Source organism: Hesperophylax consimilis, chromosome 2 (genome assembly GCF_061612785.1).
Source record: "Hesperophylax consimilis isolate HC1 chromosome 2, BYU_Hcon_1.0, whole genome shotgun sequence".
In the NCBI taxonomy this organism is placed as follows: Eukaryota; Metazoa; Arthropoda; class Insecta; order Trichoptera; family Limnephilidae; genus Hesperophylax; species Hesperophylax consimilis.
The window spans coordinates 4732890-4744104 of NC_142837.1; the positions used below are offsets into that span (position 1 = coordinate 4732890).

Below are 11215 nucleotides of genomic sequence, written 5' to 3' on the forward strand. Positions count from 1 at the left end.
ATATTATTAATGATAGTAACGATAAAAAAATAAAAAAAAACATGAAATTACCATAAAAAATGGGCCAACGGCACGCGGTGTTCCCAAGCGGTCACCCATCCAAGTACTGACCGCGCCCAATGTTGCTTAACTTCGGTGATCGGACGAGAACCGGTGTGTTCAACATGGTATGGTCGTTGGCAAACGCTAAACAATATTAATTTCTACTCTACCTGCCAATAAATATATGAAAATTAGTATAAAAAAGCCCTAATAATACTGAAAACATTAGCAAGGTGTATGCGACGTTGATAAAAATAATCATTACATACGCGCTTGAAGAAGATCGTAATTACATCCATAACTTTGCAGGAATTTTTTGAAGTGAAACTTCTTTACGCGCGTCATGCAATTTCGAGGACCGGAGTATAACCGACTCATGACCGTGACGAAAAAACGGGATCATTTCGCTATAGGAGCCTAGCTAATATTATATACCTAGTTTAACTCACTCTCCTAACTCATCTTCGCTGTCTACAGGCAGAGCGCACGACTGTGGTCGTGAAGAACCGAGGTTCGATCCCCGCTTTAACTAATTTTTTTTTTCTTTTTTTATAACTTTTAATTTTTTTTATCACATGCTACTTATAAATATGTCAATAGACAGAAAAAAAGAGAGAATGAAATGAAAAGAGAGAGAGAGAAGAATACTAGAAGTTTCACTTCTGTCTTGCGTAGGCTTGACACACCCATTTTTTTTTTTTACATGCAATGTATGTGTATAATAGGTGACACTTTTACTGGTTCCCAGTTCAGTAGATTGCTCAAGTGTACATCAACCGTATTTTAAACTGTTGATATTAATGAGATAAAATGAACACAATCAGCAAATAAATAGGTTACTTTACTTGTTAAAATAATGAAAATAAAGTAGAAATTATGAAAATGAACTTGTTGAAATAATGAAAATAAAGATTAATTAATTAATTATTAAACTTTTTTCTTTACAGAATTGAATGAAAAAACAAAAATGACTAATAAAGAAAATGAGCTTAATTTAATGATGGCAGGCATTCCTTTAAAAAGTTCCTTCCCTTTATAAATAACCAATTTTGAACACTTATGACATACAAATTGTGAGTTTTTGATTTTCTGATATCAATACTCAGCGAGTTGAATATTTTGGGAGCAATATAAGAAATATATTACACTTACCTTTTTTATTATATACTGAGAAATTTTTTAAATGCTACCTTAATCAGCGCAACAGCTATTAGCGACAAGTGATGTTGTATTATAACAAAAATGTGTTGTTTTTTGTCATATTTATTTATATAATTATAAATACTGCTGTAGAGGTGATGAAGGTGGTGGAAGATATGTTACTATGTTAATGAAAAAGAAACGTTAATGTAGGCTTAAAATGTTAGGTATAGGAATAAATATTTTCTATATACATTCCGATAATTATTCTTAAAATGTCTTGTTTTCGCTTAGGTTTCCCCACAAACCGAGAAAAAATTGAGAAATGGATTTAAGAAATCTGGATTCAATTATGTGAAAATAACTGGGTAATATTTATTATATATTGTATATTTACAAATACGGAAAAAAAGAGTATTTGCTAATTTATTTAAAAAAGCGGATTGCATGCCTTTAGCGAATGAATGAACAGGTTTTTGGTTGAACTTTTAGCAAATTTCGAATACATTAATTATCACAATGTCGGAACAGAGTTTTTGTAATTTATTTAAAAAAGGGAATGCAGGCCCTTAACGAATGAATTTACAGGTTTCCTGTTAAATTTTTAGTAAATTTCGAATACATTAATTATCACGATATCGGAACACGTTGACCGTACCATCATCAGGAAACCATGTGTGCTCAAATCATTTTTATCCCAAACGTTTAGACTGAAATTTCCTTCAGGTCCTTTATAATCTTTGAGCATGCTGTGTGGAGGAGAGAATGTAATATACCTACAAATTATGTATCGTTGCTGTTGTGTTCGCACAAACAGTTCTCAGTGGAAGGAGTTTTATAGATAATTGGTTCTTTATATTAATCAGGGATTTATTAATACTCCGCGTATTGTATTGGTGACTCGATAGTCGACCTAGCTATAAGCTGGCTAATTGGCATCTGGGCCAGTGAGATCCTTTGAGAGCCTTTGCACTGTCCATGGCGACAACTGGCCACTGGTTTCATCTTGCGGACTTCCCCGCAAGCTCTATGCACTGCCATCTGTGCGTATATCTACAAAGCTTCCTACCAGTTGCTTAATCTGAGAAAGGTTATTTTAATTACTGGTTGTTATTGTCTAGCTTTGATTAAGCACCATCTATATATTTCACAAAAATGGCACTACAAAAATAAACCGTATAGGCATTTCTCTGAAATCGTATGACATTACAGCAGTTAATATAGGAAATAAATGTCGGTCCTAACCCGATTGGCATGCATTTGCCAAAGTTGTTGACGCAGTTCACCCCAATCCTTGGGAAGGAAGGTACAATCATAATTTTTTTCCGTAGATATGTAAAATTGTTCCTATATTCGAAAAAAGGAGACAAACACAGTGTAAAAATGTAAAAGCTTATTTAATGGGCATAAATAAATTGATATTATTATCATGTAAACCCCACCTTCCCTTTTCCCACCCCACCACACCCTCTCTGAAGCTCTGTCCTCATCTAATATGATTTATCTCGCTTTATTTCAATATAATATTTCATACCTTATTAATGTTTGTACCTAGACTAGTTTTTTATAATGCTGTCTTATAAACCTAACAAAGTCGTTAAAAACAAAATAACTTTTCATTTGATTAAAGTTTTAAGCCACAAAGAAAACGCTTTCTTTGATAATTTTATACTATTTTATATAAATAATTTTGTAAATTCATAAAACTTCTGCTCCATAGTAAATATGTGTACGTTTCCCGTTTTTGTTCAACATGTAGTGTACAGAATCCAAAACATAAAATGTGAAAATAAAAATGATTTTGTATTATTTATTAGTCCTTTACTTTATTCAGACCTGGTTTAGCAAAAATGTTGGTTTGGTGACGGCTTTGTATTCAAATATCAACAACACCTCATTAACAAAATGAACGCTTTTCCTTGGTTTCGCTTTCGAGTTTGAACGCTTGTAGAAGGAGTTTAAACAGAGTTGGGTTGTTAAGTTCATCTCCATATTTGTGACGTACGCTATGTGGTGTCGTTTTTAAAATGAATTTAAATAGACAGGGCTAATCTATTATAATACATCAATGGATGAAATATTATATTTCACTATCCGAAATCACAAAAAACACACCAAATAATAAATTCAAATTAGATTTCAAGAACCACATTAAACAACATAAAATTTAAATAGTATCTAAGATATAATTAGTATGTTTTTATATTAAATATACAAATAACTAAAATAAAATAAATAAACAAATTACTTAGCCCATATTTCAAATCTACCAGATGGTACTTAAAAACAATCTGACTTCTTAGAATTAAATATCTTAAATTACTTCCAAGAACTTTCCGATGTCTGTAAAAATAATGACCAAGTTTTTTTCCTAATTTATCGTTTCCTTCACAACGCCACTGTTTTCTTGAAGAGTGAAATAAAGCAAAGTTTCAAGAGTCGCAGGTAGGCCCCAGGGGCGCGTCATTTGTCCGTCAAGATTAAGTGTAACCCGGGGCAGGGGCGGGCAGTGATTTGTCTTTTGTAATAACAATCCTGTTAAACTTGGCCGAATTCCGTCAGGCGGGTTGTGGAACTGAAGGAGAAGTTAGATTTTAATACAAAACTTGAAAAGTTCTCTAAAAACCTTAATCTTAGTGTAAAGTATTACCAGATCTTCTTAAGGTACCTTTATTATCCTAAATCATGTTCTTAATATACCAACTTCAGTGGTCGCACACGCATGACTTGAATGTAATGCAATCTATAACATAATTGTTACCACAAGGGTCGCATTTAGGCCCAATACTTTTCATATTTTTTATAAACGATATTGTCACTGTTTTCGATGACAATGTTGAAGTGTTGCTTTTCGCCAATGATTTAAAACTATTTAATATTATAAAAACACTATCTCACTGTATCAACATTCAAATTAATTTAAACAAATTACAAGATTGGTGCCAACTTAACAAACTTCATCTTAACATTAATAAATGCTTCATTATAAGATTTTACAGACTAACTCAACCCTTCAACTACCAATATAAAATCAATAATGTTCCTCTCACCTCTTTCAGTGAAATTAACAATCTTGGCGTTATTTTCGATTCAAAATTTAACATCCTTTCACCTATAAATTCAGACACCAACAAAGGATTAAAAATGATTGGTTTCATTCTTCGAAATGGCAGAGACTTTCGTAATATTTCAACATTAAAAATCTTATATTCTTCTTTAGTTCATAGTCAAGTCGAATATAATTTTTCTATCTGGTCCTCTCACTTCAAAATCCACTCTGACTCCATTGAAAAAATTCAGCATAAATTCGTAAGATTCATTAGCTATAAACTCGGTCTACCAATTGAAACATTAAACTACAATCACTTGATGAAAGAATTTAACTTATAAAAACTCTTAGGTAGAAGACCTGTTTCCGACTTGATTTTTTATTTATAAAATTGTTAGTGCTGTTATAGACAGTCCAAAATTCTTTTTAACCACAACAAAATTATCAGGACTGAGTCATTTAGATACTCGCTTGTACCTAGATTGGCAATGTTTTCTCAGAAGTAGTTGATGTGTCCATCTGCACGGAATGTAGTTACAAAAAGGTTACAATAACATACCTCATAAATAAATATTAATGTTAGCTTTTGTTATATTAGTGCTAAATTATTATAATTATATCACATGTTTGTAAAAACCACTATGGGCGTGTAATATAAAAAATAAATAAAATAAAATCAATTATCATAACTTTAACGAAGTTAACTAAATTTATCTAAATTATCAGAAAGGCGACAAAAATTTGATCTTCATATATTATTTAAAATTATTAATTCTATTTTTGACAACCCTGACATTATAAGTTTGCTGTCACTACATGAACCTCCCAAACATACTAGATGGAATATTTTATTTCACAAAAATAACTTTGTATTCAATTCAGTTATCGAGAGGGTACAAAGGCTGGGCAATGAGTTTACGGATGTCGCTGATATTTTTGTTCTAATTCTAGACCCGTACAAATCCAAATCAGTTCAGCAATTTTCGGATAATGTAAATAACGAGTAGGTAATCATAATTTAAGCATAATATGCTTAATTAAATATACATAATATATTTAATAATTTATTTTGTATTACACGTATATAAATTTAAATAGTTTCTTTTAAAGTTAATTGTGATAGTAACTTTATTTAAGTTTACTGTAATTTATGCTTTATTATTTGTGTTATACTGTGGTTTTAAATTTATGTTGTGATCTTTATGTAAAAGCCCAGCAGAGCGTTGATAAATAAATAAATAAATAATTGATGTGCCCTAGATTACAAAATTTCGACGAATCTACTATCTGAAATCTGAAAAACATTAATTAACGTCTTATTATTTTTCTCTCACGTACGTCTCGACACAGGTATTTACACACTTTACGTACATTCATTAAAAATTTATGCTTTGACAGATTTTACCCATACCCATACCCCCTCCAAAATTGATTTTGGTCATAGAATTCAAGTGATTACATTTTTTTGTGTTCTTTACAACCATCATACTAGGCTCATGCCCGTATTATGGTAGTCATAATTCTTTAAATTACAGTGTTAAGATGTACACAAATAGTATGTTGTAATACAAAAATTAATTAAATAAATACAAATTATTTTTATTTTTTGTATAAATAAATTAATTACACGATTATACATATATTATACGTGTTATTCATTGAACATTTCAATAACCCAGTTAGTAGAGAAATCTCGGGTCTAACTGGGGAGCTAGTCTATTTACTAATTAAATACATAATATTTATAAATAGTTAAGGTGGTCATAAATAGTGGGCATCGCTATTACAAAAATACAGTATCTAAGTATTAAAAGACAAAAGTAAAAAAAATAACAATACATAAATAAATTGCAACAGTGTATATCAGAAATTAATTGATCATTGTGTAGGTTTTCTGTAAAAAAAGTAATGTCGGTTGTTTTTTAAATTTTAAATAGTTTTTTTCACTTTTCATTATATCGAGTAAATCGTTGAAAAGCTTAGGGCCTAAGTATTCATAATGGTGTTGTGCATTATTTATAACAAAATTACTTACAATATTAAGATGTACATAGACAAATAGTATGTTGTAAAATAAAATAAAATATGTGTAATAAAACATAAAAAATGAGAAATAGAAAAAAAAAGAATTGAAAAAAAAGAAAACTTATTTAAGATTGATGATTGGTTCCGTTTAGTGGTGGCTAATAGTGCTTAACACATTTTCGCAATAAAATTAAGATATTCGTTCAATGTTTGTGCTCTTAGCTTTACAGCACAAATAAATCAGGTGAAAACGATTCAAAGAAAATAAATTACTTATTTCTTAATTATAGAAATAAGCTTGGTATATTTTGGGGGCCCGTTTTTAGCAATGGGCTTATACTACTTCTGCGTGCATTCATAGAATCGTTAATCCGCCGCTGAGTTTGAAGGGCAGTCAAGAACAAAGTCATTATTAATTTATAAGCTGAATTATGTCTGACTAAAAAGCGTGCCCTTCTTCGGCTGCGAAGGGCAGACTGAAAATCACACGTTGAAAAGGTTCACCGAATCCTGAAAATCTCAAACTTACGGCTCCTATCAGATGATAAATAAATCAGAAAAGGGCCATTGTTTTAATTTTCAGTTACAATGCATTTAGTTTCACGTGGCCTGGAGCCCTTTGAAATGATTAAATTAATAAATAATGGCCTCTCACAAAATGGCTAAATATTACTTCAATTGGAAGAAACCCAGCAGACTGACATATTTTATAGAAAAACCAACATTTCCAAGTTATGCTAACCTTTCAGTTTGATTAGTGGAAGCCGTGTTTGAGAGAAATATACATGCAAGTGCTTCAAGTAGATACCCTTTATTTAACGAAAAATTAAGTTGTATGATTTTTTTAAATCATTAATGAGATTGTATGAATAAAAATGAAATAATAATATATCTTTATTTTAAAAAATTACATTTTACCTAAGAATAAATGTTAAGTGTCATACATTTACATTTGTTTATGAATTAGGTAGTAAATAGAATTAACAACAGAAAATAATAATAAAAAATATAGAACGATAAACTATACTAACAGACCGAACGATTAGTCATAATATACCCGATATAGTTTTACATGACAAAATGAAAAAAAAACTTACATAATTGATGTCGCTATTCCAAATTCTTGTTTTGTTAAAAAATCTTTTAATGAAAAAATAAGAAAATACACAGATTTAGGAAATGAGACTAAAAGAATTTGACATTCTCAGACTATAAAAATATTACCATTCGTTATTTCGGCTACTGGCATTATACCTAGCTCTCTCATTAAAAATTTAGGCGTATTAGATCTATCAAAAAATTTATATATAAAGATGCAAAAGTCGGTCATTTTGAATACATTTAGGATAACGAAAGATTTTTTAAATATTTATGTTGAGGGATCAATAGGATTTATAGGCCCTGTTAGGAGTTCTACCGAGCCTAACCCTCTGATATGAAAATATCTGAAGTCGATGAATTATTTTCCCATTTGATCTCTGGTGAGTTGACGTGTTGTTCTTGTATTGTTTTGTATTTATTTTGCTTATATAATGCATTTGCATAATGTTGTTTGACTAGATGATCATTTGTGGAAAAGTGTGTGGAAGGGTTTAGTTTTTCCTATGGGGAAGATTTAACCCGGACAATAAAATTGGAAGTTAATGTAATATTTAACTGCCTCACTAGGCAAGCCTGTGTTGAAGCAGTCATTTTAAAAGTTAATTTTAATATATATGAATATATCTTCACTTATATAGTAATCGCTCACTATTTTTTTAGATCAATAATAGGCGAGGGTACCGATAAAGGCCTTATTATTACTTTTGATCCAAATTATAATGTTCTTTTTGAAATTTATTTGAGTATCACAATTTTTTATGTTCTCTCGAAGAGTATTGTACAATCTTGTTGTAATATACCTTAAATTTCTTCGACTGAAAGTAGAATGCATTACAGGAATTTTTGGCAAATATTTTTTATTGTTTCGAGTTCAGCGAGTATTTAAACTTCTTGTGTAATATTTATGTATGTTTGTATACAGGTGCGTGGTTATTGTTTTTGTGCATATCTGCCAAACGTCAAACATATTCATAATATTAAAAATTAAGTTGGAGTCTGTAATTAGAGGTAGCCTAAGGATTATTTTTGTAATGGTATTCTGTGCTTTTAACAGTAAGACAGTGACATCGGAAAAACTAACAATTTTTCCCTGAATATGAATGTTGCATAATTCGTTAATGTACAACAGGAACAAAAATTGTCTTAAAATGCTTCATTGTGGTATACCATATTGGTTGCACTGGGAGTACTGGTTGCTAATTATGTTATTTATTTATTTAATTATTGACGCCCTATTTGGCTTTTAAGTACATAACAATTTCAAATTTCATTTTTATCAACAGTATAAAACAAACAATACAAAATCGAAATAAAATATAATGATCTCTCATGCATTATTTACATTTAAAAGTGGTGGACTATTTTGCTTTAAATGTATTGAAGTTTAAATTAAATATGTCAGCGACATCACTTAGTTCATTGCCCAACCTATGTATTTTTTCTAACACAGAATTCGTAGCAAAGTTATTGTTGTAGAATAAAATATTTCGTCTAGTAAATTTAGGAGGTATATGTAAAGATAGCAAGTTTATAGTGTCAGGGCAGTCTAACCTTGAATGAACAATTTTATATAATAAAAGGAGATCAAATATTTTTCGCCTTTCAGATAATTTCGATAAGTTAAGTTTACTGCGTAAATTGACATAATTGATTTCAATAATAGGAATACCAATTTTGAAATTAATATAACGTAAAAATTTATTTTGAATTTTTTCAATTTGTAAACAATGAGAGTTGAAATGAGGACACCAAATGGTTGCATTGTATTCAACCTTACTTCTAACCAGAGACGTGTATAGTAATTTTATAGTTTTTATGTTATTAAAGTCTTTAGCGATTCTGAGAATAAATCCAAGCATTTGTAATCCCTTACTAGTAATGCTATTAATGTGATTCAATAAGCGTAATTTGGAGTCAAATATAACTCCAAGGTCATTGAATTCAAAAACTCTTTTTAGATTGGCATTGTTAATTGAGTAGTCGAATAATAAAGGGGTTTTAGATCTATGGAAACTGATCGTTTGGCATTTGTTGATATCAAGATGTAATTTGTTTACGATGCACCATTCATAAAGTTTATTTAAGTTCATTTGTAGAGTTAAACAATCAGAAGAATTACCGATCGATTTAAACATTTTTAGGTCGTCGGCGAATAGAAGAAAGTGAATATTATCGAAAATTAGTGAAATGTCATTAATAAATAGTAGGAAAAGAATTGGTCCTAGGTGGGAACCTTGGGGTACCCCACTTAAGGCTAAAAAAGTGTAAGAAGTTGTGGAAGTAATTTTTACAGATAATTTTTTGTATGATAGGTAACTTCTAAGCCATTCGAGAAAGTTGCCGCTTATTCCCAAGTGTTCTAATTTTTCCATTAAAATGCGATGAGAAACAGTATCAAAGGCTTTGCTAAAGTCAAGTATAAATTGTATCAACTTGAAGACCCTTGGACAGTGCATTAGAAATAAAAAATTTGTAAAGCAATAAGTTAGATGACGTAGATCTGTCTGGCTTAAAACCATGTTGAAATCTTGATATAATTGGTTTAATTTGATGCATGATTTTACTTAATATAATCTTTTCTAATAGTTTAGGTAGTGATGACATAATACATATGGGTCTATAATTTTCAATTTGACATTTATCTCCTTTTTTAAAAATAGGTGTTATAAAGCTACTTTTCCAAATTTCAGGAAAACAACCTGTAGATAAGGATAAATTGAAAATTATAGTAATAGGAAGAGCTAGAACATGAATACAGTTTTTAAGTAATATTGAGGGAATCATATCTGGCCCCGAATTCGACCTGGTATCCAGCTGTTTGATAAAAGTCACAACATCATTTACTACCACATGGATGTTATGCAAGTTGAGTGAGCTTTCGGTAAATTGGGGTTTATCAGATAATATGTTGTCATTGTCTTCAACATATACACTCTTGAAGAAATCTGCAAATAAATTTACAATATCGTTTTTGTCATGACCCACTTTTTTCCCGTAAAACATTGTACCGGGAAAGTTAGAGTTATTTTTCCGAAAGGAGTTAGCGTAATTCCAAAATTTATTGATATTTGTTAAAATAGAATTTTCAACATTGTTGGTGTATTTCTTGAAACATATTTTCGATTTCCTAGTACAATCTTTACGCAGAATGGAGAATGCGATATAATTATCTAGCGTTCTATTAATATTATAACGTTTGTGGGCAATTTTTTATCGTACGTTAGATTAATTAGTTCAGAATCGAACCATTTAGGGAATTTAGAAGTGTAATATTTTTGTAGGGGTACAAATCTATCGATTGCTTGATAAATTACATTGTAAAAGTATTCTAAGGCCTCATTTAAACTTGAGCTTTTACAAGTGAGATCATAAGCCCAATTATAAGTAAATAAAAATTCTATAATCTTCGGGTAATCTGCTTTTTCAAAATTACGCTTGACAATCGTGGGGTCAATTACCTTAACATAAGCATTGAGGTAATTGATTATTAGAAGAGGGTGGTATTTATCGAATGGAAGAATCATTTCATCAGAGGCATACACATTAACACTAGAAGAATTTGTAAAGACAAGATCGAGAAGACGAGAATTGATGTTGTACACATGGTTTTTCTGATGCAGATTTAAAAAGTTTGACATTTCTATAATTTCATGGGAGCCATGATTGATATTGTCCGGAGTCGAGGACGCGATGTTCTCAATGTCCCATACAATATTTGGAAGGTTGTAATCACCCATCAGAATAAATGTAGCATCAGGAAATTTTCTTCGCATAGTTTCAACTTCAAGGTGGTGCTCTTTATATTTTTGCAGGCCGGAGGATGGTGGTATATATGTGCAACCGATTATAAGTTTTTCA

General features: G+C 30.4%; 1 non-coding gene across 1 annotated transcript; it reads right to left on the bottom strand.

Annotated features, from left to right (window-relative positions):
- Positions 1 to 62: 62 nt before the first annotated feature.
- On the bottom strand, positions 63 to 181 carry LOC149425636 (5S ribosomal RNA). Its single transcript, XR_016304647.1, has one exon. It is a non-coding gene; the product is annotated as a 5S ribosomal RNA (ribosomal RNA).
- Between the last annotated feature and the right edge of the window lie 11034 nt (positions 182 to 11215).